This window comes from Neomonachus schauinslandi, chromosome 10 (genome assembly GCF_002201575.2).
Source record: "Neomonachus schauinslandi chromosome 10, ASM220157v2, whole genome shotgun sequence".
NCBI lineage: Eukaryota > Metazoa > Chordata > Mammalia > Carnivora > Phocidae > Neomonachus > Neomonachus schauinslandi.
In genome coordinates, this window is record NC_058412.1 from 85,910,310 (window position 1) to 85,937,708 (window position 27,399).

Below are 27,399 nucleotides of genomic sequence, written 5' to 3' on the forward strand. Positions count from 1 at the left end.
CCATATTTGATTGCACCTCATTAATAGCCTTTTTGATTTCGACTTGAATAGATTTTATTTCTTTTACTTCTCCAGAAGGGGTTTCTCTAATAGCTTCCATGCTTTTTTCAAGCCCAGCTAGTATCTTTAAAGTGATGATTCTGAACTTTAGATAGGACATCGTACTAATGTCCCTATTGAGTAGGTCCCTGGCAGTCGCTACTACCTCTTGTTCCTTTTGTTGAGGTGATTTTTTCCATCTTGTCATTTTGTGCAGAGGAGAATAGATGAATGAGAGAACAAAATGCTAACAGGGTAACAACGTCCCCAGAAAATATATTCTAAACAAATCAGAAAAGACCTGAAGCAGTGGGATAAGAAAGGGAAAGAAAGAAAAAAGAAAAAGAAAAAAAAAAAGAAAAAGAAAAAAAAAAGAAAAAGAAAAAGATAAAATCAAACAAAAACAGAACAAAACAAAACAAAAAAACAAAATGTGATCAAATATGATCAGGCTGGTATATAGATCAGTGCCACACACTAGATTTTGGGTTTATTTTGGTCTGTTACAAGAAAGTGCCTCCCAAAATTTTAGAGAAAGAAAAACTTATATATGTACAAAAATAAGGGTTGATATGATGAAGGGATCAAATATGACTGTAAAGATGGAAATTATAAAAAATTTTATAAAAGGAATTGATAAGAAGTTGTTTGAAAAAAGAAAGAAGAGGATTATAAAAAAAAGAAAAAAAGGGAGAGAACGTGGCAGGGGAGTAGAAAAAAAAATACACTAATGATTTAGGGTATATTTTGATCTGTTAGAAGAAACTATCTCAAAATTTTAAAGAGAGAACAACTTATATATATATGCCAAAAATAAGGGTAACTACTATGAAGGGATAGAATGTGATTCTAAAAATGAAAAATAAAAGTATTTTAAAAAAGGGATTGGGATGCCTGGGTGGCTCAGTTGGTTAAGCGGCTGCCTTCGGCCCAGGTCATGTTGCCAGGGTCCTGGGATCAAGTCCCACATCAGGCTCCTTGCTCAGCGGGGAGCCTGCTTCTCCCTCTCTCTCCCTCTGCTTGTACTCTGTCAAATAAATAAAAAAAAAATCTTTAAAAAAAAAGGATTGATAAGATGTTGGTTGAAAAAGGGAAAAAGAAAAATTAAAAAAAAAAAAGACAGTTAAAAAAAATTAACTTTGAAAGACTAAAGAATCATGGTAAAAAAAGCTATGGATTCTATGTGCAGTATTCCCCTAGCGCTGGAGTTCTGCCATTCTCATTGATGGATAAACTTGGTCTTGGCTGGCTGTTCTTGCTGATCTTCTGGGGGAGGGGCCTGTTGCCGTGGTTCCCAAATGTCTTTGCTGGAGGTGGAATTGCCCCGCCCTTGCCCGTTCCGGGCTAAGCAATCTGTTCACGTTTGCTCTCGGGAGCTTTTGTTCCCTGCAAGCTTTCCGCACAGCCTCGGAGGCAGAGAGCGAAAATGGCGGCCTCCCAATCTCCTCCCCAGTGGAGCTGAGAACTTGGGGCCCCACTCCTCAGTGCACCCCCAGAGAAAAGCAGTCAGTCACTCCCTTCTCCTCGGTCTCCGGCCGCAATTCACGCTCACCCAGCCTGTGACCAAGTGTTTCTATCTCTGGCACCCAACTCCATGTGGAGTCTCCAAACCCAGCAGATCCCTGCAGTGCACTCCCACACTGCTCATCCCAGGGGAGGAAGGGCAGTCTCCCCGGATCTGCTGCTTGTTTGGTCCCTGCTGGAGGACTAGTGGCCCAACTGTGCCGCGGACCATGGTTTATTGCAACCCCGAGCTGAGAGCCTGCTCCTCAGGTCCGTCTCTGCAGCTGGCTTCCCCGCTCCTATAGATGGGACCTCTGCTGCACTCAGGCACCCCCCGTGTTTTTGTGACCCCGAGGGTCCTGAGACCACACTGGCCCAGGAGGTTTCCACCCCCCACTTACCCACTGGAGCGACGTCACTCAGTGGAGCAGACTTCTAAAAGTTCCGATTTTGTGCTCCGCGGCTCTATCACTTGCCAGAAGCGGTGGACGGAGGCCCCTCCCCCGCTCTCTCTCCTCCCGAATATCGCCTCAGATTCACTTCGCTGCATGTCCTACCTTCCAGAAAGTGGTCACTTTTCTATTCAGAGAGTTGTTGCTATTCTTTTCTTCAATCTCCTGTTGACTTTGTAGGTGTTCAGAATCCCTATCCAGCTGAATTCCTGAGAGGAGACGAAATCCAGGTCTCCTACTCCTCTGCCATCTTGCTCTGCCCCCCTTATTTTATTTTATTTTATTATTATTTATTTATTTTGAGAGAAAGAGAGCATGCACAAGAAGGGGGAGGGGGAGAGAGAGAGAGAATCTCAAGTAGACTCCATGCTGAGCTTGGAGCCTGATGCAGGGCTCAATCTCACAACCCTGAGGTCATGACCTGAGCCTAAGTCAAGAGTCAAATGCTTAACCAACTGAGCCACCCAGGCACCCCATGATTGACTTTTTAAGTTGGTAAGGGGACTCAAAATTGTTGGGAAACTTGTAAATAATGTCCTCCCATAAGATGAAGACAATATTCCCTTCTGATAAAAATCAGGCAGCACAGCCAGGCAAGCCCAGTTGGTGTAAAGACAGTGGTGGCCATATGGCCAAGAGTTTAAAGTGTCACTGCAGGAAGGAAGTCCATTTAGGAGTCCATGTACTGCCCTGTAACTTAAGGAGCAAAGATTTTAAAAGACCACTGAGGCATTCAGTAATGCCAGAGCTCTGTGGTGGTACGGGAGGTAAAATTCCATTGGTTGTCCTGTAGGAGAGCCCAGGGCTGTGCTATATTGGCAATAAGATGAGATCCTTAATCTGAATGGTGTCAGGAGGGCTGAATGGGGGCAGGACATACTTAGAAAAGCAAGATTATCTGCTCTGCAGTGATGTGCCTGGTGGGTATAGCAAGCAGTAGGCTGGTAAAAACATCCATATATGTAATAGTGAAGCAGACAGTGCCACTGACAGAGGCAGTGGTCCTATGAAATCAGATTACCAGTGGCTGAAACGGTGGTCCCCTCCCTGAATGGAAGCATGACCAGACTGTTTCCAGTGTTTGGTTTAGGAGTGTAATTTGCAATTCAAAACAATGCATTTTGTAAGGGCTGCCATAAGTATAGTGCCCTGCAGTGGGCCCAGACCACTATGGCAGCAGCTCCCCCATGACCTGCAGAGACATGGGAGCAATAAGGAATGTGGGAGTGGTAACTATGACAGGCTGGCATGGTGGAGCTGAGGAGCCCCCCAGGATTGATGGGGGGGAGCTGGTAAGCTATAGTTTTGTGGTGGAGAGTGGAGCCTGCAGAGTTGTTGGTAGAGTCAAGTTGAGAGCCCCAACTGGCTGGTGACCTGGATTAGGCATCTGCCTTGTGGTTAAGTACAGCCTGTGGTGTGGTCATTTGTATGTGCTGAAACATGGGTAACCTTCATTGTGACTGGTCCCTGAGCAATGTCCCTCCAAATTAAGGCATGCCAAATAGGACAGCCTTGAATGTGAAAAACGTCTGGCTGCCACTGGCCTGACCAAATCAGAGACCGTTAGCAACTGCCCATGAGTCACAAAAACCCTAGAGAAGAGGACTGTCATGGGCAACTCACTCTGCATGGCAATTTGTACCACCAGGAGCTCAGCAAGCCATCTCTGATAACTGTGGTGCTGCCAGCAGGATGGCACACTGCTGCTCTCCAACTGAAAAGGAAATTCATAAAATAAAAGGTAGGGCTGGGGAAATCACATAGACTGGAGCCAGAGAAGCAAAGCAAAGGAAAATGTGAAGGAGAGGCTAAGAGATATGAAGACAGAATCAGAAGGTCAGACATAAAGGCATGTTAGTTCCACAAGGTAAGAACAAAGACAATGGGAGAAAGACAATATGTGAAGAGCTGAAAATGTTCCAAAATCTATGAAACTTACAAATCCTTGATATCAAATATACAAGTTCCAGGAAAGATGAATAAGAATAAATATAAGTTTAGATATTGTCCCAGAAATTTGAGAACACCAGATAAAACAATATTTTACAAAGTAGGGAAGAAAGACATATTAGGAGGGGGAAAAAAAGAACTATTTAAAATACCAAGATTTCTTGGTAGCAGAAAGAAACCAGAAAACAATAAAATGAGTAAAGTTGAACATAAAAGGCTAGGAAAATGTATACCTGGAAAATACTATCTAAAAAGTGGCTACTATTGTGGTCATTGGTATCAGACACAAAAAACTTTTAAGAAAAAAGCAATATCAGAGATAAAGGTGGCATTTCATAATAATAAAAGGAAAAATTTACTCAGAAGGTTAAACTTTTGAACTAGAATGCACTCATTAGCAGATTCAAAGTATAAAGAGTAAAAATTGAGAGAAATACAAGAAGAAATTGGCAAATTTTATAATCTTAGTGGCTGTTCTATTCCATAAATGTTGAATCAGACAAAGTAGAGTAAAGCTATTGAAGACTCTTAATAACACAAATATCACACATGAGCAGAGAAATGAATAAATGAGCAGACTTCATTGAATATTGACTCACAATACAGTGATGAGAATAAATTAACAAGAGCTACTCAAATGCTCTCCTGCATAAGCATAACATCATTAAATAGTCCATAGTCAAAGTTCCCCAACAGTCCCAAGAATATCTTGTTTTACAGTTTTTTTAATTGAGATTAAAAAAAAAAAACAAGACCCATTGATATGCTATCTGCAAGAGACTCATTTTAGACCCAAAGACACCCCCAGATTGAAAGTGAGGGGTTGGAAAACCATTTACCATGCTAATGGACACCAAAAGAAAGCTGGGATGGCAATCCTTATAACAGACAAATTAGATTTTAAACCAAAGACTATAATAAGGGATGAGAAAGGACACTATATCATACTTGTCTGAGCTGCTTTCGGGATTTTCTTTTTCTCTGAGACTTGTAGGTTTTACTATTAGATGTTAGGGTGTTGACCTATTTTTATTGATTTTGATGGGGGTTCTGTGTCTCCTGGATTTTGATTCCCATTTCCTCCCCCAAATTAGGGAAGTTCTCAGCTATAATTTGCTCCAATATACCTTCTGCCCCTCTCTCTCTTCTTCTTCTGGGATCCCAATTATTCTAATATTGTTTCATCTTATGATATCACTTATCTCTCAAATTCTGCCCTCGTGATCCAGTAGTTATCTCTCTTTTTCTCAGCTTCTTTATTCTCCATCATTTGGTCTTCTATATCACTAATTCTCTCTTCTGTCTCATTTATCCTAGTAGTTAGAGTCTCCATTTTTGATTGCACCTCACTAATAGCCTTTTTTATTTCAACCTAAACTTTAGTTCTTTTATTTCTTGAGAAAGGGATTCTCTAGTTTCTTCCATGCTTTTTTCAAGCCCAGTTAGTATCTTTATGATCGTCATTCTGAACTCTAGTTCTGACATCTTACTAATGTCTGTACTGATTAGGTCCCTGGCAGTCAGTATTGCCGCTTGTTCTTTTTTTTGAGGTGATTTTTTCCATGTTGTCATTTTGTCCAGAGGAGAATAGATGAATGAGAGAACAAAATGCTAACAAGGTAACAATGACCCCAGAAAAATATTCACTAAACAAATCAGAAGAGACCTGAAACTGGGGGGAAAAGAAAAGGAAAGAAAAAAAAAAGAATATGATCAGGCTGGTGAATAAATCAGAGCCACACACTAGATTTTGGGTATATTTTGGTCTGTTAGAAGAAACTGCCTCCCAAATTTTAAAGACAGAAAAACTTATATATGTACAAAAATAAGGGTAAATACAATGAAGGGATGGAATATGATTGTAAAGATGAAAATTATAAAAGACTTTATAAAAGGAATTGATAAGATAAGAAGTTGGTTGAAAAAAGAAAGAAGAAAAAAGGGGGGGGAAGAATGTGATCAGGCAGGAGACTAGAATAAAGCCATACACTAGAGATTTAGGGTATATTTTGGTCTGTTAAAAAAACTGTATCCCAAATTTTAAAGAAAGAAAAAATTATATATATACAAAAAATAAGGTTAACTACAAAGAAGGGATAGAATATGACTGGAAAAATGAAAATTAAAAAAGATTTTTAAAATGAATTGATAAAATACTATGTTGGTTGAAAAAGGAAAGAAGAAAGATTTTAAAAAATAGTAAAAAAGAAATAAAGAAAATATAAAAAATTAACTTTGAAAGACTATAGATTCATGGGGAAAAAAGCCATGAATTCTATGTGCAGTATTCCTGGAGTGCTGGAGTTCTGCTGTTCTCATTGATCGGTAAACTTGGTCTTGGCTGGCTGTTCTTGCTGATCTGGGGGAGGGGCCTGTTGCCATGGTTCCCAAATGTCTTTGCCTTAGGCAGAATTGCCCCTCCCTTGCTGGGTCTGGGCTAAGCAATCTGCTCGGGTTTGCTCTCGGGGGCTTTTGTTCCCTGCAAGCTTTCCGTACAGCTTTGGAGGCTGAGAGTGAAAATGGCAGCCTCGCAACTTCCGCCCCGGAGGAGCTGAGAACTCAGGACCCCGTTCCTCAGTGAACCCCCAGAGAAAAACAGTCGGTCACTGCTGTCTCCTTGGTCTCCAGCCACACTCCATGCTCACCTGGCCTGTGACCGAGCATCTCTATCTCTGGCACCTGACCCCATGTGGAGACTCCAAACCCAGCAGAGTCCTGCAGTGCACTCCTGCAGTGCTCCTTCTGGGGGAGGAAGGGGAGTCTCCCCGGATTTGCCTCTTGTTGGGTCCCTGCTGGAAGAGCGGTGGCCCAACTGCGCAGAGGATCTCGGTTTATGGCAACCCCAAGCTGATAACCCACTCCTCGGCTCTGTCTCTTCAGCCAGCTTCCCCACTCCGATACCTGGGAGCTCTGCCACACTCAGGCACCCCTGGTCTTTCTGTGACCCCGAGGGTCCTGAGACCACACTGTCCCAGCAAGGGTTCCACCCCCTGCTTAGCCACTGGAGTGACGTCCCTCAGTGGAGCAGACTTCTAAAAGTTCCAATTTTGTGCTCCGTGACTCTATCACTTGCCAGTAGTGGCTGATGGAGGCCCCCTCCCCTGCTGTCTATCCCTCCAAATATGACCTCGGATTCACTTCTCTGCATGTCCTACCTTCCAGAAAGTGGTCGCTTTTCTGTTCATAGAGCTGCTGCTCTTCTTTTCTTCGATCTCTTGTTGAGTTTGTCAGTGTTCAGAGTGGTTTGATAACTATCTGGCTGAATTCCTGGACCAGATGAAATTAAGTTCTCCTGCTCCTCCCTCCCAGGATTACTCTTAAAACTAGTAATGCTGTGGTTGGATTTAGTGTGCTATGTTTCTATAATAAATGTAAGATTTCAAGAAACTGAAACACAATTATCTGCAAAGGGAATGGCTATGGTATCCCATGCCAGTGGGGGTTACTCCCCCAAGCAAATTGGTGTTACCTCTTCAGCTAGCATATGTTGCTCTCCAGCCAGGGATTTGGAGCAGGGAGTGACACCTGGAGCTATGGATGCACAGAGAGACTTTCATGTAATCTAGATCTGCCACACTGAAACGTTTTGATGTCATTGTGTGGAAAGGGAACCCTAATATGTGTTGACTTCTGCACCACCTGCTCAGTGACTTGTGTCAGCTGTAGAGCTGTCTGGGTCACATGTGATTTTGCCTACCCACCTGCAGCCTGCTTCAGTGCTGCTTTGTAGATGGCCAGCCTAAGTGCTGATTCCATTCTGGTCCTCTCTCACTGCTCAGACTTGACAAGGACCTGTGAGCTTAGAGGTCTTCTGACCTGGTCCCCTCCTGTCACTCAGTCCTCAGGCCATCTCTAACAAGCCCATCAAAACCCATCTGGTCTAGCACATCTCCCAGTGTGCCTTCCTCTGAAATACGTTCATGTCTTTATCATCCCGACACCCTGAAATGAAGCTATTGAAAATGCTTCTGGCTCCCCCTGTTTTGACTTCTCTCACTTAAATTAACATTGAGCACTGTAATGAATGCCCACTACACCTCTCCTAACTTTCTCAGAGAATATTTTTCTTGACAGGAATGACTGTTTTGAGCATTGACACAAGCATACCTTTCTTTTAGGCATCTGTCTGGTAAGCCTATGTAGAAAGATGTCCCTGGAAGAAATAAAAGATCTCCAGCTGGTGGGAAAATACATACAACCAGAAACCAGGGAAGTGAATGGAGTCCTTATGACCAAGATAATGAGTGATAATTGGGACAAAATCTGGAATTTCCAAGCAAAACCTGATGATCTCCTCATTGCATCCTATGCAAAGGCAGGTAGGTTTGGGAAACTGGCAGTGGTGAAGCCAGCTGTAGAGGAGTGGTGATGCCTGGAGGGGCATCCCTATTTTAAAAATGCAGATTTTCACCAGGGCTGACCCTGGGAGAAATGAAATCAGACTTGCTTCTGAGCTCCAATCCCCCAGGATCCAAGGTCCTCCTGTTTACTTAGGTAGAATCCCAGATCCTCAAAGGACTGAACGAATTACAAGATTATTTAAAAGCAGAGTCTAAGAAATTATACAGAGGTTCTCACAGTAATCTTGCCAACCCAGCCACTCTTGGTTCCCATCAGGCAAGCAATCTAGGAAGTGAGCACATCCCTTGCCCATAAGAAGCATCTCTTAGTGGGGGGACACCAATGTGGAAATGAAGGCTTTCACCCTAATATGAAACGTTCTAATAGCTTTGGGTCCAACACCCACACAAGTACAGTGGGAAGGATCTGGGAAAGGGGAGGTGACACTTACCAGGATCTTATAAAATGAAGAGGAGGCTGTGACAAAAGTGAGGGTCTGAAAGGGCAAGGGGTTGTGAGGCTTGTGCAGGGGTGGAGGAACAAAGACTATCCTAACCGGAGAGGCCAATAGAATGACAATCTCCCTGCAATACCTGCATTTGTAACCTCAAGCCATGCGACCAAGTGAGGTGATGAACTTGAAGCTGTAACCAGTTTGGGAAGGTCTCTCACTGGCCATTTAACTCCATAAGAGGAACTCTCAGTATTCATAACCAGAAAGATTTCAGAAAAGAGTCAGTTCACCACATTCTTCCAACCTTCCTTGGGCTGCTTCTGTCCTCTGGGTCTGGGAAGTCGCTCCTTAGCCTCACTTTCTTCTCATGATTTAGCATTACTTAAAACTAGGACAGGCACTTCCTGTCAGCAGGGCTCAATTCTTCAAGAATCTCCTTTTCTGTCTGGTTTGCACTGGACACTTCTGGTTAGAACTGAACTTGAATTTGCATTGAACCTCAGAGCAGGAATTTTTCAGCTCACCTTTGAAATTATGCAGTCAATCCCAAAACCCCTCAGGATGGTCCCCAAGTCTCCAGCCTTATTCCCTCACCTCTCCCACCACCTCTTACCCCCTGTGAGCCCATTTACACTTACCAGTTCGGAAATGTGACTGTCTTTATCCTGGTTCCTGAGGCCCCCCCCCCCTGCCTGGGAGCCTGGGATGCCCTGGCTTCTTAATGCAGATGAACATTCCAGTCCTGTTTTGACTCTTCACTCCAAAGCCACCATCTGAACTCAGCCTTACTGACCCCTTCTGCACCAAGTTGGCCCTCCTCCTCCAAACTCCTGTAGCCCATTGCACAGCCTTTTTGTCTCTAACTGTACACTGTTCATCTTCTAGTTATCTGTGTATATGTCATATGTATCAGTGAGCAGCAGGTTTGACTAAGAGCCAGAGAGACACCAAATACTTTTGGTGGAAAAAGGAAAATGGATATCTGGGGGACAGTGAGCACAGTCTAGCTCTTTACTGACCTATATGTCTATTTGCACTCCTCTTCTGTGTCCATTAGGATTTAATTTGGCTACAAGTGTCAGAAAACCCAAAAGAAAAAGCAGTCTGGAGATTAACAGTCAGGGCTGAAATGGTGGCTACATTGATCATCGAAGACCCTGGCTCTTTCTAACTTTCTGCACACATTCCAAAAAGCAGCAAGAGGGTAGGAAGGGAGGAATAAGGTCGTGTTCCTTCTCTTGAAAGACAACTTCCCAAAATGGCATAGCCCCATAATGCAAGAAAGACTGGAAAATATTACCTTTGAGGCAAGTAGCTATATGTCCAGCTAAAAATTTATTAATTTGAGAAAGAAAGGAAGAATGGATATAAGCTAGGCAAGAGGTAGTCTCTGTCCTAACTTATCTCCTCCAAAAAGATTGTAAACTTGTTAGGACAGGGACAGTGGTTAATTCATCTTTGTATCTCCCTACATTCATTTGATTCAATACGCCTTTGCTCAAACTACATTTACTAGGTGCAAAGCCCTATTTGAGGCACTGGGGATTAAAGAGGAGGTGATAAGTGAGCTGATTCCGCTTAACACTCAGCATATGTGAATTTTACTGAATACATAAATAATCAAGGAAATGAATTAAATTGTGCAGTGAGTGGATGAAATTGACAATAACTAATGCTCTAGGCACAACCTGGACACAAGAGATTGTGGACATGATCCAAAATGACGGAGATGTGCAGAAGTGCCAGAAGGCCACACCTTTGACCGGCATCCTTTCGAGTGGGCTCTACCCCCACCCCTCAACTCAGGTAAGTTTGCCCAAATAAAACCCATGAGGCTGTAACTAAGACCCATGACCACTGTGCCCAGTCAGTTTGCATCTGAAAAGAGAATTGTTTCTATAATCAGCCTTCTGGAAAATATTTCCAAAGGACACTGGGAAAGAGGTAAAGGTCAATGTACTCACTTCAACTGGGAAACAAGACTTTTAAATCTATCTTCTAAAATATATGTTTAGTGAGCATGAGAGAGCACATTCCCTACTAGTGATTGGGAATTCAAGAGTGATGATGAATGTGTAACACAGAGAAGGCAAGGAGAGGACTCCTAGCATCCAGTGGTTAAGAACCATATTCTTCTGTCATTGTGCTCCTTCTCATAGACGATTGTCTTTGTATATATTTTATCTATAACCTGTCTACCACAAAATCAAACTAACTTATATATAATATATATCAACAATTACACTTCACAACAAAGATACTAAGAAATATAAGATACAGAACCCTTGAAGAGCTTGAAATCAGTTAGGAATAAAGGGCATGTATTTATAAAGTAAATAGTGGCAAACAGTAGCTTTTGTAATAGGAGTACAACCCAGTGGTGAAAAGCCACAGATTTTGGAATCAAACAATTCAGCTTCAAATATTTTATCCAGGTGACATTGAGCAAATTATTAACTCTAAAAACCTAATGTTTTATTCATTTATAAAGTAATTCCTATTGAAAACCCATTATTGATTGAGTCATCTATTCTAGCACCTTTAGTTGAAAAAAAAATCTTTTTTTTCCCATTGAATAACCTTGGCTCCTTTTCCAAAATTGATTAACTACATATATATGGGTATATTTTATACTTTCTATTCTGTTCCTTTCCCTTGTGTGTCTATCTTTATGCCAACATCACACCTTTGGATTACTGTAGGTTTATAAGTTTTGAAATTAGGAAATTAGGTAGCATAAATTCTCCATTTTTTTTCTTCTTTTTCAAACTTGCTTTATCTATTTTAGGATCTTTGTAAGTTCTAGAATCAGGCTGTAACTTTCTACAGAAAAAAAAATCTGGTATTTGGCTGGGATTGCACTGAATCTATTGATCTATTTGGGGAGGACTATTACCCTAGCAAAGTCAGATTTTCTGATCTGTGAATGTGGTTTATTTCTTCAATTATTTAGGCCTTGTTTAATTTCCCTCAACAGTGTTTTATACCTTCCATCACTTAAGTCTAGCACATCTTCAATCAAATTCAACCATAAATATTTTTATTTTATGCTATTATAAATGGTATTTTTGTATTTTAATTTTTAATTATTTGTGGCTGGTATACTGAAATATGATTGATATTTGATTTTGGCCTTATACCCTGCAGCCTAGCTTATTGGTTCTAGTAACTTTTTTGTACATTCTATTGGGTTTTCTACATGAACCATCATGTGTTCTGTGAATAAAGAAAATTTTACTTCTTCCTTTCTAGTCTGGATATCTGTTATTTCTTTTTCTTACTTTATTGCACTCCCTGGAACCTCCAGTGCAATGTCAAACAGAAATCATGAGTGCAGACATCCTTGTCTTGTTCCTGATCCTAAGGGAAAAGCATTCAGGTCTTACCATCAAGTATGAAGCTAGTTGCAGTTTTTTTGTAGATGTTCTTATCAGGGCAAAGAAGTTCCCTTCTATTCCTTATTTTCTCAGAGTTTTTAATCATAAATCAATGTTGAATTTTGTCAATGTTATTTGAGCTGGGGATTCATTTTCATTCATTTCATTCATTTTCAGCCATTTTCTCTTTATGGCTATACATTTTTCTCTGATTGCTATTTTGTGTTCTTGGTTTTGATATGTAATGTTTTCTTCACATTTCATTTTACCACATTTTTCAGAATTTCTGTAATTTTACACCAGAGATATTTAGTAGATATTTTTAATTTCCAGATGGGAGGATTTATTTTATTTTTTTTTTTTATTTGTCAGAGAGACAGAGAGAGAGAGAGCACAAGCAGGAGGAGCGGCAAGCAGAGGGAGAAGCAGGCTCCCCGCTGAGCAAGGAGCCCAATGTGGGGCTCGATCCCAGGACCCTGGAATCATGACCTGAACTGAAGGCAGACGTGTAACCAACTGAGCCACCCAGGCATCCCATTTTTTTTTTTTTACTTTGTGTTTAACTTGTGATCAAAGAGTATTGTTTGTAGTATTCCACATTTTTTAAACTACTCATTTATTTATGCCATATTATCAACTTTTATGAATTTTCCATGTGCACTTGAGAAGATATATTCTCTATTATCTGAAAGATCTAATATATTCTTTATTTTGTTTAAATCTTTTATATCTTTTTTTCTTTTTGTCCACTTGTCTTATACAGAAAATTAAGTGTACGGTTTTTAGTGTGTTTCTAGTTCTCCTTACATCTACTGTGGTTTCTCTCTTATATAAGCAGTTATTCTGTTATTTGGTACATACATATTTATGATTTTTATATTTTATTGATAGGATGGAGTCTTTAGCAATATAAAGTTCCTTCTTTGTCTTACATAATGCTTTTGGGGTTGGATCCTACTTTGTCTGATAGCATCACAATCCATACATTTTTATAGTTTCCAATTGCATTTTATATCTCTATCCACCCTTTTACTCTTTCTGTGTTTTAGGTGTATCTTCCATGCTGCATATGGTTGCCTTTTCCCTTATGAGCCAATTTGAACAATTTTTTTTTATTCATGTAAGTCATCTCTGTACCCAAATTGGGGCTCAAACTCACAACCCTGAGATCAAGAGTCACATGCTCTTCTGAATGAGCCAGCCAGGTGCCTCTTAAACATTTTTAATAGGTGATTCAATCCCACTCACATTTGTTGATATGACTGATACATTTGGTCACAATTATATCATATTGAAACCAAACTAACATGAGTTTACTCCTTAGTGAGTTGCAGATAGAAATTACACTAGGTAGAGTTGTCACACAAAGGAAATTTTATTTGCAGCAAATAAGGAAATCATGGGGAATAATTTTCAAAGCCATGACTCTCAGAACAAGGATAAATGGGTTTATTTACTTAGGGTTAGGATGAATATTCAGAAAGAGAGTTTTGTCATGTATGTAAAGGAGGAGGCATAAGGTCACACATGCACCTTAAGGAAGCATGTCTATACATACATTGCATATTATGTTAATGAGGCCTGTGCTTCTCCTTGGGTCGAGGTTTTAATATTATAATGAAGTAAAGGTAACTGTTGTTCACTCCATGGGTCACTTCATGGTCCATCTGCACAGATGTCAGTTGGGGGTTTAGCTCACACTGGTCTGGGTGGTTTGGGCCAGTTGGAGCCCATCAACAGGGCAGTCATTATTGCTTGAGGGGTAGTTTTGTTTTCCATCACCAGGATGCTATGTCCATTAGGTCTTTTGCCTGAGTTAAGAGATAAGCTGAAAAGAAGAGTTTAAAGAAAAATGTGGGACAAAGGTTGGTGGGTACAAGCAAGTGGGCAGTAAAGGTCAGGTCCTTGAGTCTAGCTGGTGAAAATAATATCATGTGCAATAAGTAATATTTACTGTGTTTCCCTATTTGGAATTTCTTTTTTGTTTCTCATTTTTAAAAAAATGTGTGGGAGTTTTGTTCTTTTTTTAAGTTTTTAAATGCCAATATAGTTAACATACAGAGTCATATTAGTTTCAAGTATACAATATAGTGATTCAACAATTCTGTATGTTACTCCATACTCACTAGGATAAGTGTGCTCTTAATCCCCTTCACCTATTTAACCCAGCCCCTCATCCACCTCCCCTCCAGGAACCATCAGTTTGTTCTCTATAGTTGAGTCTGTTTCTCGATTTGTCTCTCTCTTTTTTATTTTTCCTTTGTTCATTTTGTTTCTTAAGTTCCACATATTAGTGAGATCATATAGTATTTGTCTTTCTCTAACTGACTAATTTCACTTAGCATAATACTCTCTAGCTCCATCCATGTCATTACAAATGGCAGGATTTCATTCTTTTCTATGGCTGAGTAATATTCCATTGTATATATATATACCGCAAGTTCTTTATGCATTCATCTCTTGATGGACACTTGGGCTGCTTCCATAATTTGGCTTTGTAAATACTGCTTCAATAAATATAGGAGTGCATATATCTTTTTGAATTAGTGTTTTTGTATTCTTTGGGTAAATACTCAGTAGTGCAATTACAGGACTGTAGAGTAGTTCTGTTCTTAATTTTTTGAGGAACCTCCATACTGTTTTTCATATTGGCTATACCAGTTTGCATTCCCACCATCAGTGCAAGAGGGTTCCTTTCTCTCCACATCCCTGCCAAACTCCTGTTGTTTCTTGGGCTGTTGATTTTAGCCATTCTGACAGGTATGAGGTGATATCTCATATCTTATTGTAGTTTTTGCATTTCCCAGATGATCAGTGATATTGAGCATCTTTTTATGTGTCTGTTGGCCATTTGGAGGTCTTCTCTGGAGAAATGTCTGTTCATGTCTTCTGCCCATTTTAATCAGTTTATTTGTTTGTTGGGGTGTTCAGTTTCATATCTTCTTTACATATTTTGGATACTAACCTTTTATTGGATATGTCATTTGCAAATATCTTCTCCCACTTGGTAGGATGTCTTTTAGTTTTGCTGATTGTTTCCTAGGCTGTGCAGAAGCTTTTTGTTTTGATGTAGTCCCAATATTTTATTTTTGCTTTGGTTTCCCTTGCCTCACAAGACATATCTAGAAAAATGTTGATATAGCTGATATCAGAGAGATTACTGCCTGTGCTCTATTCTAGGATTTTTATGGTTTCAGGTCTCACATTTGGGTTCCTAATCCATTTTGAATTTATTTTTGTGTGTGGTGTAAGAAAGTGGTCCAGTTTCATTCTTTTGCATATAACTGTCTAGTTTTCCCAACATCATTTGTTGAAAAGACAATCCTTTTCCCATTGGATATTATTTCCTGCTTTATTGAAGATTAATTGACCATATAATTGTGGGTTTGTTCCTGGGCTTTCCATCCTGTTCCATTAATCTATGTGTCTATTTTTGCACCAGTACCATACTGTTTTGATCACTACAGCTTTGTAGTATAACTTGAAATCTAGAATTGTGATACCTCCAGGTTTGTTTTTCTTTTTCCCAAAATTGCTTTGGCTATTCATGGTCTTTTGTGGTTCCATACAAATTTTAGGATTATTTATTTTGTTTCTGAGAAAAATGCAGTTGGTATTTTGATAAGGCTTGCATTAAATCTGTAGATTTTGGGGGGTAGTTTGGACATTTTAACAATATTTGTTCTTCTAATCCATGAGCGTGGAATAGCTTTCTGGGTTTTTTTGTGTTGTCTTCAATTTCTTTCATCAATGTTTTGAAGTTTTCAGAGTACAGATCTTTCATCTCCTTGATTAAGTTTATTCCTAGATATTTTATTATTTTTGGTGCAATTGCAAATCAGATTGCTTTCTTAATTTATCTTTCTGTTGCTTCATTATTAGTATATAGAAATGCAACAGATGGGGCGCCTGGGTGGCTCAGTCGTTAAGCGTCTGCCTTCGGCTCAGGTCATGATCCCAGGGTCCTGGGATCGAGCCCCGCATAGGGCTCCCTGCTCCATGGGAAGCCTGCTTCTCCCTCTCCCGCTCCCCCTGCTTGTGTTCCCTCTCTCGCTGCGTCTCTCTCTATCAAATAAATAAAATCTTAAAAAAAAAGAAATGCAACAGATTTCTGTATATTGATTTTGTATCCTGTGACCTTACTGAATTCATTTATCAGTTCAAGTATTTTCTTGATGGAGTCCTTAGGGCTTTCTATATACAGTATCATGTCATCTGCAAATAGTGAAAGTTTTACTTCTTCCTTACCAATCTGGATGCCTTTGTGTGGGACTTTTCTATTTTGTTTTTATTTTGAGAGGTTTTTTGTTGTTATTGTTTTTAAGAAATTTTTAATTTTTTTCCTAGTGGTTGGTTACCTGTGTATTATTATCACCTTTTATAAGTACTTAATCCTCTTTTCTCTTACTTACACTTTTACTACCTGATCTGCCAGTTTCAAAGGAATTTTTTTATTCTCCCTGTTATATATACAACTACCAATAATCTTACTCTAAATTTTAAGTTGCATTCTTTCTACTTTGTTGGAAACAAAGACTGAAGTGATCTACCAACAACCCTATTTTCCAGGCTGACCACAATAAAGGAGAGCATTTGCATTTGACTAGCTTGTGGGTTGTCTTCAAGGCAAGCAATCTGGATACCGACTAAAGGAGGTATGCAGTTGTTTTGAAGCAAGAGCTCATAAACCTCTTCATCTATGGTGGGGTAGGGACTTGGCCTGCATCCACTGAGAATGACCACTGGGTTCTGGGATTCCTCTGTGGATTTCATTTCCTAATGTGACTGGCATCCACTAGGCAGAACACCTCTTTTCCTCTCTCTGAGATCCACAGTTCCACTAGTTGACACTGGAGCTATAATTTCAATCTCCTACTAAACTTTTTATGAATTTGATTTAATGAAATAGCCTTTATAACCAGAATAGTGAGCAAAGCCAGTGCCCTTAGCTTTGTGGCTGGTACTGGACCATCATCTGAGCCAATGAAATTTCTATACTCATGATCTCCTAAGCAATTTGGTAAGGTTTGTCCCAATGGACTATTAGAAGAGGTTTATATTGCACAATCCACTCTTGATCAGGTTGCCAGCATGTGGAAGACAAGTGCTGTCACTCCCCTGTGGCCTGATGCAAGATAGGCCAGTGGCATGGCATCTCTGGGGGAATAGCTACATGGGGGCTGTGTCTGGTATTCTGGGAGATGGCTCATGCAAGCCTTCAGAACAAGAGTGTAATTTGGTTAAGGACTCTACAATGTTATTATAATGTGCTTCTGATGTTTGTGGGCATGTGTGTACAGACATGAGTGGCCATAATTGGCATATCCCCAACAAAAGCCCCAAAAAACCGGTTCCCACTGAGCCCATTGCCAGCCACAGGGGGGCAGGGCAACTCTGCCCAAACAGGGTTGCCTGAGTAACAGCGCGGCAGGCCCCTCCCCCAGAAGACAAGCTGGGGGAACAAAAAGCCAGCAGCCCCAAGGTCCCTAGAAAATAGGTGCATCTTGCTTTGGTTGAGGTCAATAATTTGGACTCTATACATTCCCTCAACCACCCATCAACAGAATAACTGGGAGAAGGAACCCCCAAAATAGGAAAGACTCAGAGATTATGACTTATGCTGCGATTTACAAATGCATGCAGATATAACCAAGATGTTGGAGATGGAATTCAGGGTAGCAATTGTGAAGATGATAGCTAGAATGGAGAAATCAATTAATGGCAACATAGAGTCTCTAAGGGCAGAAATGAAACCTGAATTGGCAGAATTTAAAAATGCTATCAATGAGATCCAATCTTTTTTTTTAATTGTTAATCACCATACATTACATCATTAGTTTCTGATATAGTGTTAATGACTCATTGTTTGTGCACAATACCCAGTGCTCCATGCAGAACATGCCCTCTTTAATACCCATCACCAGGCTAACCATCCTCCCACTCCCCTCCCCTCTAGAACCCTCAGTTTGTTCTTCAGCGTCCATCGTCTCTCATGGTTCGTCTCCCCCTCCAATTTCAATCCCCTTCATTCTTCCCCTCCTGCTATCTTCTTTTTTGTTTTTTCTTAAAATATATTGCATTATTTGTTTCAGAGGTACAGATCTGTGATTCAACATTCTTGCACAATTCACAGTGCTCACCATAGCACATACCCTCCCCAATGTCTATCACCCAGCCACCACATCCCTCCCACCACACCCCCCACTCCAGCAACCCTCAGTTTGTTTCCTGAGATTAAGAATTCCTCATATCACTGAGGTCATAGGAAACATGTCTTTCTCTGATTGACTTATTTCCCTCAGCATAACACCGTCTACTTCCATCCACGTCGTTGCAAATGGCAAGATCTTATTCCTTTTGATGGCTGCATTATATTCCATTGTATATATATATCACCTCTTCTTTATCCATTCATCTGTCAATGGACATCTTCACTCTTTCCACAGTTTGGCTATGTGGACATTGCTGTTATAAACATTGGGGTGCACAAACCCCTTCAGATCCCTACCTTTGTATCTTTGGGGTAAATACCCAGTAGTACAATTGCTGGATCATATGGTAGCTCTATTTTCAACATTTTGAGGAACCTACTGTGTTCCAGAGTGGCTACACCAGCTTTCATTCCCACCAACAGTGTAGGAGGGTTCCCTTTCCCCACATTCCCGCCCACATCTGTCATTTCCTGACTTGTTAATGTTAGCCATTCTGACTGGCGTGAGGTGGTATCTCATTGAGGTTTTGATTTGGATTTCCCTGAAGCTGAGCGATGTTGAGCACTTTTTCATGTGTCTGTTGGCCATTTGGATGTCTTCTTTGGAAAAATGTCTGATCATGTCTTCTGCCCATTTCTTGATTGGATCATTTGTTCTTTGGGTGTTGACTTTGATAAGTTCTTTATAGATTATGGATACTAGCCCTTTATCTGATATGTCACTTGAAAATATCTTCTCCCATTCTCTCTGTTGTCTTTGGTTTTGTTGACTGTTTCTTTTGCTGTGCAAAAGCTTTTTATCTTGATGAAGTTCCAAGAGTTCATTTTTACCCTTGCTTCCCTTGCCCTTGGCGATGTTTCTAGGAAGAAATTGCTGCAGCTGAGGTTGAAGAGGTTGCTGCCTGTGTTCTCCTTTAGGATTTTGATGGACACCTATCTCACATTTAGGTCTTTCAACCATTTGGAGTCCATTTTTGTGTGTGTATGGAAATGTAAAGAAATGTAAGGAAATGGTCCAGTTTCATTCTTCTGCATATGGCTGTCCAATTTTCCCAACACCATTTGTTGAAGAGACTGTCTTTTTTCCATTGGACAATCTTTCCTGCTTTGTCAAAGATTAGTTGACCATAGAGTTAAGGGTCCATTTCTGAGCTCTCTATTCGGTTCCATTGATCGATGTGTCTGTTTTTGTACCAGTACCATACTGTCTTGATGATGACAGCTTTGTAATAGAGCTGGAAGTCCGGAATTGTGATGCCACCAGCTTTGCTTTTCTTTTTCAACATTCCTCTGGCTATACGGGGTCTTTTCTGGTTCCATACAAATTTTAGGATTATTCAATTTTCTTGAAAAAAGTGGATGGTATTTTGATGGGGATTGCATTGAATGTGTTGATTGCTCTAGGTAGCATTGACATCTTCACAATATTTGTTCTTCCAATCCATGAGCATGGAAATTTTTTCTGTTTCTTTATGTCTTCCTCAATTGGTTTCATGAGTATTTTATACTTTTCTGAGTACAGGTCCTTTGCTTCCTTGGTTAGATTTATTCCTAGGTATCTTATGGTTTTGGGTGCAATTGTAAATGGGATCGACTCCTTAATTTCTCTTTCTTCTGTCTTGCAGTTGGTGTATAGGAATGCCACTGACTTCTGTGCATTGATTTTATATCCTGCCACTTTACTGAATTCCTGTCTGAGTTCTAGCAGTTTTGGGGTGGAGTCTTTGGGGTTTTCCACATAAAGTACCATATCATCTGCAAAGAGTGAGAGTTTGACTTCTTCTTTGCCAATTTGGATGCCTTTGATTTCTTTTTGTTGTCTGATTGCTGTGGCTAGGACTTCTAATACTTTGTTGAATAGCAGTGGTGAGAGTGGACATCCCTGCTGTGCTCCTGACCTTAGGGGGAAAGTTCTCAGTTTTTCCCCATTGAGAATGATGTTCATTGTGGGATTTTCATACATGGCTTTTATGATATTGAGGTATGTACCCTCTATTCGAACACTCTGAAGAGTTTTGATCAAGAAAGGATGTTGTACTTTGTCAAATGCTTTTTGTGCATCTATTGAGAGGATCATATGATTCTTGTTCTTTCTTTTGTTAATGTATTGTGTCTCATTGATTGATTTGAGGATGTTGAACCAACCTTGCAGCCCAGGTATAAATCCCACTTGGTCATGGTGAATAATCCTTTTAATGTACTGTTGGATCCTATTGGCTAGTATTTTGGTGAGAATTTTTGCATCCATGTTCATCAAGGATATTGGTCTGTAATTCTCCCTTTTGATGGGGTCTTTGTCTGGTATGGGGATCAAGGTAATGGTGGCCTCATAAAACGAATTTGGAAGTTTTCCTTCCATTTCTATTTTTTGGAATAGTTTCAGAAGAATAGGTATTAATTCTTCTTGAAATGTTTGGTAGAATTCCCCTGGGAAGCCATCTGGCCCTGGGCTTTTGTTTGTTGGGAGATTTTTGATGACTGATTCAATTTCCTTAATGGTTATAGGTCTGTTCAGGTTTTCTATTTTTTCCTGGTTCAGTTTTGGTAGTTGATACATCTTTAAGAATGCATCCATTTCTTCCAGGTTATCTATTTTGCTGGCATAGAGTTGCTCATAATATATTCTTATAATTGTTTATATTTCTTTGGTGTTGGTTGGAATCTATATTCTTTCATTCATGATTTTGTTAATTTAGGTCATTTCTCTTATCTTTTTGATAAGTCTGGCCAGGGCTTTATCAATCTTGTTAATTCTTTCAAAGAACCAGCTACTAGTTTCCTTGATCTGTTCTACTGTTCTTTTGGTTTTTGTTTCATTGATTTCTGCTCTGATCTTTATTTTTTCTCTTCTCCTGCTGGGTTTAGGCTTTATTTGCTGTTCTTTCTCCAGCTCCTTAGGTGTAGGGTTAGGCTGTGTACTTGAGACCTTTCTTGTTTCTTGAGAAAGGCTTGTATTGCTATATACTTTCCTCTTAGGACTGCCTTTGTTGCATCCCAAAGATGTTGAACAGTTGTGTTTTCATTTTCATTGGTTTCCATGAATTTTTTAAATTCTCCTTTAATTTCCTGGTTGACCCATTCATTCTTCAGTAGGATGCTCTTTAGCCTCCTTGTATTTGAGTTCTTTCCGACTTTCCTCTTGTGATTGAGTTCTAGTTTCAAAGCATTGTGGTCTGAAAATAGGCAGGGAATGATCCCAATCTTTTGGTACTGGTTGAGACCTGATTTGTGATCTAGGATGTGATCGATTCTGGAGAATGTTCCATGGGCACTAGAGAAGAATGTGTATTCCATTGCTTTCGGATGGAATGTTCTGATTATGTCTGTGAAGTCCTTTTGGTCCAGTGTGTCATTTAAAGTCTTTATTTCCTTGTTGATCTTTTGCTTAGATGATCTGTCCATTTCAGTGAGGAGGGTGTTAAAGTCCCCCACTATTATTGTATTGTTGTTGATGTGTTTCTTTGCTTTTGTTATTAATTGCCTTATATAATTGGCTGGTCCCATGTTAGGGCCATATATATTTACCATTGTTAGATCTTCTAGTTGAATAGACCCTTTAAGTAGGATATAGTGTCCTTCCTCATCTCTTATTACAGTCTTTGGTTTAAAATCGAATTTGTCTGATAGAAGGATTGCCACCCCAGCTTTCTTTTGGTGTCCATTAGCATGGTAAATGGTTTTCCACCCCCTCACTTTCAATCTAGGGGTGTGTTTGGGTCTAAAATGAATCTCTTGCATACAGTATATCATTGGGTCTGGTTTTTTAATCCAATCTGGTAGCCTGTGTCTTTGATTGTGGCATTTAGCCCATTTATATTCAGGGTAACTATTGAAAGATAGGAATTTAGTGCCATTGTATTGCCTGTAAGGTGACTGTTACTGTATATTCTGTGTTGCTTTCCAGTCTATGTTGCTTTTAGGCCCTCTCTTTGCTTAGATGAACCCTTTCAATATTTCTTGTAGGGCTGGTTTCGTGTTTGCAAATTCCTTTAGTTTTTGTTTGTCCTGGTAGCTTTTTATATCTCTTTCTATTTTCATGACAGCCTAGTTGGATACAGTATTCTGGGCTGCATATTTTTCTCATTTAGTCCTCTGAGTATACCATGCCAGTCCTTTCTGGCCTGCCAGATCTCTGTGGATAGGTCTGTTGCCAATCTAATGTTTCTACCCTTGTAGGTTACATATCTCTTGTCCTGAGCTGCTTTCAGGATTTTCTCTTTGTCTATGAGACTCGTAAGTTTTACTACTAGGTGTTGGGGTGTTGACCTATTTTTTTTTTATTTTGATGGGGGTTCTCTCTGCCTCCTGGATTTTGATGCCTCTTTCCTTCCCCAAATTAGGGAAGTTCTCTGCTATAATGCTCCAATATACCTCCTGTCCCTCTCTCTCTTTCTTCTTCTGGGATCCCAATTATTCTAATGTTGTTTTGTCTTATGTTATCACTTATCTCTCAAATTCTGCCCTCGTGATCCAGTAGTTGTTTATCTCTCTTTTTCTAAGCTTCTTTATTTTCCATCATTTGGTCTTCTATATCACCGATTCTCTCTTCTCACTCATTTATCCTAGCAGTAAGCAGCCCCATTTTTTATTGCATCTCATTAATAGCCTTTTTGATTGTGACTTGGTTAGATTTTAGTTCTTTTATTTCTCCAGAAAGGGTTTCTCTAATAACTTCCATGCTTTTTTTAAGCCCAGCTAGTATCTTTAAAATCATCATTCTGAACTTTAGATCGGACATCGTACTAATGTCTGTATAGAGTAGGTCCCTGGCAGTCGGTACTACGTCTTGTTCTTTTTGTTGAGGTGATTTTTTCCATCTTGTCATTTTGTCCAGAGGAGAATAGATGAATGAGAGAACAAAATGCTAACAGGGTAACAACGTCCACTGAAAATATACTCTAAACAAATCAGAAAAGACCTGAAGCTGGGGGAAAAGAAAGGGAAAGAATGATAAAAGAAAAGAAAAAGAAAAAGATAAAAACAAACAAATACAGAACAAAACAAAAAAAAACAGAATATGATCAAATATGCTCAGGCTGGTGCATAGATCTGTGCCACATGCTAGATTTTGGGTGTATTTTGGTCTGTTATAAGAAAGTGCCTCCCAAAATTTTAAATAAAGAAAAACTTATATATGTGCAAAAATAAGGGTTGATATGATGAAGGGATGGAATATGACTGTAAAGATAAAACTATAAAAAATTTTATAAAAGGTATTGATAAGAAGTTGCTTGAAAAAAGAAGAGGATTAAAAAAAAGAAAAAAAATGGGAGAGAATGTGATCAGGCAGGAGAGTAGAATAAAGCCATACACTAGAGATTTAGGGTATATTTGATCTGTTAGAAGAAACTATCTCAAAATTTTAAAGAGAGAACAACTTATATATATATATGCCAAAAATAAGGGTAACTACTATGAAGGGATAGAATATGATTCTAAAAATTAAAAATAAAAATGTTTTTTAAAAAAGGGATTGATAAGATGTTGGTTGAAAAAGGGAAAAAGAAAAATTCAAAAAAAAAAGACAGTTAAAAAAAAGAATTAACTTTAAAGACTAAAGAATCATGTGAAAAAAGCTATGGATTCTATATGCAGTATTCCCTTAATGCTGGAGTTCTCCCGTTCTCATTGGTAAACTTGGTCTTGGCTGGCTGTTCTCTCTGATCTTCTGGTGGAGGGGCCTGTTGCCATAGTTCCCAAATGTTTTTGCCAGAGGCGGAATTGCCCCGCCCTTGCCGCTCCAGGCTAAGTAATCTGCTTGGGTTTGCTCTTGGGAGCTTTTGTTCCCTGCAAGCTTTCCATACAGCTTTGGAGGATGAGAGTGAAAATGGTGGCCTCCCAATCTCTGCCCCAGGGGAGCCGAGAACTTGGGGTCCCAGTCCTCAGTGAGCCTCCAGAGAAAAGCAGTTAGTCACTCCCGTCTCCCTGGTCTCCGGCCGAACTCCATGCTCACTGGCCTGTGACCGAGCATTTCTATCTCTGGCACATGACTGGGTATGGAGTCTCCAAACCCAGCAGATCCCTGCGGTGCGCTCCCTGCCGCTCTTCCCGGGGGAGGAAGGTGAGTCTCCCCGGATCTGCCACTTGTTGGGTCCTTGCTGGAGGAACAGGGGCCCAACTGTGCCATGGATCATGGTTTATGGCAACCCTGAGCTGAGAGCCTGCTCCTGTGCTCCGTCTCTGCAGCCAGCTTCTCTGCTCTAATACCTGGGAGCTCTGCCACACTCAGGCACCCCTTGTCTTTCTGTGACCCCGAGGGTCTTGAGACCACGCTGTCCCAGCGAGGGTTCCACCCCCCACTTAGCCCCTGGAGCAATGTCCCTCAGCAGAGCCGACTTTTAAAAGTTCCAATTTTGTGCTCCACGGCTCCATCACTTGCCAGAAGCGGCTGATGAAGGTCCCCTCCCCCGCCGTCTATCCTCCCGAATATCTCCTCAGATTCACTTCTCCGCACATCCTACCTTCCAGAAAGTGGTCGCTTTTCTGTTCAGAGAGGTGTTGCTATTCTTTTCTTCAATCTCCTGTTGAGTTTGTAGGTGTTCAGAATGGTTTGATCCCTATCTAGCTGAATTCCTGAGACCAGACGAAATCCAGGTCTCCTACTCCTCCGCCATCTTGTTCCACTCCCCCAGATCCAATCTAATCTAGATAATCTAACAGCCAGGGTAAGTGAGGCAGAAGAACGAATTAGTGACCTGGAAGACAATTTAATAGATAAGAAGGGAAAAGAGGAGGCCAGGGAAAAACAACACAGAATCCATGAAAATAGAATCAGAGAAATAAGTGACACCATGAAGTGTTCCAATCTCAGAATTATTGGAATCCCGGAAGGGTTGGAGAGAGAGAAGACTAGAAGATAGATATATTTGAGCAAATCATAGCTGAGAACTTCCCTAATCTGGGGAATGAAACAAACGTTCCCATCCTAGACGCAGAGAGGACCCCTCCCAAGATCAAGGAAAACAGTCCAACACCTCGGCATGTAATAATAAAACTTGCAAATCTTAGAACCAAGGAAACCATCTTAAGGGCAGTTAGGGGGAAGAGATTCCTTATGTACAGAGGGAGGATCATCAGAATAACGTCAGACCCATCCACAGAGACCTTTCAAGCCAGAAAGGGCTGGCAAGACATATTCAGGATACTAAGTGAGAAGAACATGCAGCCAAGAATACTTTACCTGGCCAGGCTGTCATTTAGAATGGATGGAGAGATGCAGAGCTTTGAAGACCAGCAGAAACTGAAAGAATATGTGACCAGTAAGCCGGCCCTGCAAGAAATATTAAGGGGGGTTCTATAAAAGGAGAAAGACCCCAAGAGTGATATACAACAGAAATTTACAGGGACAATCTATAAAAACAACATCTTCACAAGCAACATGATGACAATTCATTCATATCTTTCAATAATCACTCTCAGTATGAATGGCCTAAATGCTCCCATAAAACGGCACAGGCTTGCAGATTTGATAAAAAGACAGGACCTATCCACATGCTGTCTACAAGAGACTCATTTTGAACCTAAAGATACATCCAGACTGAAAGTGAAGGGATGGAGATCCATCTTCCATGCCAGCGGACCTCAAAAGAAAGCTGGGGTAGCAATTCTTACATCAGACAAATTAGATTTTAAACTAAAGACTGTAATTAGAGATACAGAAGGACACTATATCATTCTTAAAGGGTCTATCCAACAAGAGGATCTAACAATTGTAAATATCTATGCCCCCAATATGGAAGCAGCCATCTACATAAACCAGCTGTTATCCAAAATAAAGATTAATATTGATAACAATACATTAATAGTAGGAGACCTCAAAACTCCACTCTCAGCAATAGACAGATCATCTAAGCAGAAAATCAACAAGGAAACAAGAGCTTTCAATGATCCACTGGACCAGATGGACCTCATAGATATATACAGAACATTCCACCTTAAAACAACAGAATACTCATTCTTCCTCGAGTGCACATGGAACTTTCTCCAGAATAGACCACATACTGGGTCACAAATCAGGTCTCAACCAATACCAAAAGACTGAGATTATTCCTTGCATATTCTCAGACCACAATGCTTTAAAACTGGAACTCAATCACAAGAAAAAATTTGGAAGAAATTCAAACACTTGGAAACTAAAGACCACTCTGCTCAAGAATGTTTGGGTCAACCAGGAAATCAAAGAAGAACTTAAGCAATTCATGGAAACCAATGAGAATGAAAACACATCGGTCCAAAACCTATGGGATACTGCAAAGGTGGTCCTAAGGGGGAAATACATAGCCATCCAAGCCTCATTCAAAAAAATAGAAAAATCCCAAATTCACCAACTAACTCTACACCTTAGAGAACTAGAGAAAAAGCAACAAACAATGCCTAAGCCATGCATTAGAAGGGAATAATTAAGATCAGAGCAGAGATCAATGAATTAAAAACCAGAAACACAGTACGTCAGATCAATGAAACTAGAAGTTGGTTCTTTGAAAGAATTAATAAGATTGATAAACCACTGGCCAGATTTATCCAAAAGAGAAGAGAAAGGACCCAAATTAATAAAATTATGAATCAAAGGGGAGAGATCACGACTAATACCAAGGAAATAGAAACAACTATTAGAAATTATTATCAACAACTATATGCCAATAAACTGAGCCATCTGGGTGAAATGGATGCTTTCCTGAAAACCTATAAGCTGCCAAGACTGAAACAGGAAGAAATTGACAACCTGAAATAGGCTTTACAACCAGTAACGAGATTGAAGCAGTGATCAAAAACCTCCCAAAAAACAAGAGTCCAGGGCATGATGGATTCCTGGGGAATTCTACCAAACACTCAAAGAAGAAATAATACCTATTCTCCTGAAGCTGTTTCAAAAAATAGAAACAGAAGGAAAACTTCCAAACTCATTCTATGAGGCCAGCATTACCTTAATCCCCAAACCAGGCAAAGACCCCATCAAAAAGGAGAATTTCAGACCGATATCCCTGATGAATATGGATTCCAAAATCCCAACAAAATCCTAGATAATAAGATCCAACAATACATTAAAAGGATCATCCACCACGACCAAGTGGG

At 40.1% G+C, this 27,399-nt stretch overlaps 1 pseudogene; it reads left to right on the forward strand.

The window, feature by feature from the left end:
* The first annotated feature begins 8,091 nt into the window (after positions 1-8,091).
* The window catches only part of LOC110572024, a 31,756-nt pseudogene continuing 12,448 nt past the window's right edge, over positions 8,092-27,399 (forward strand).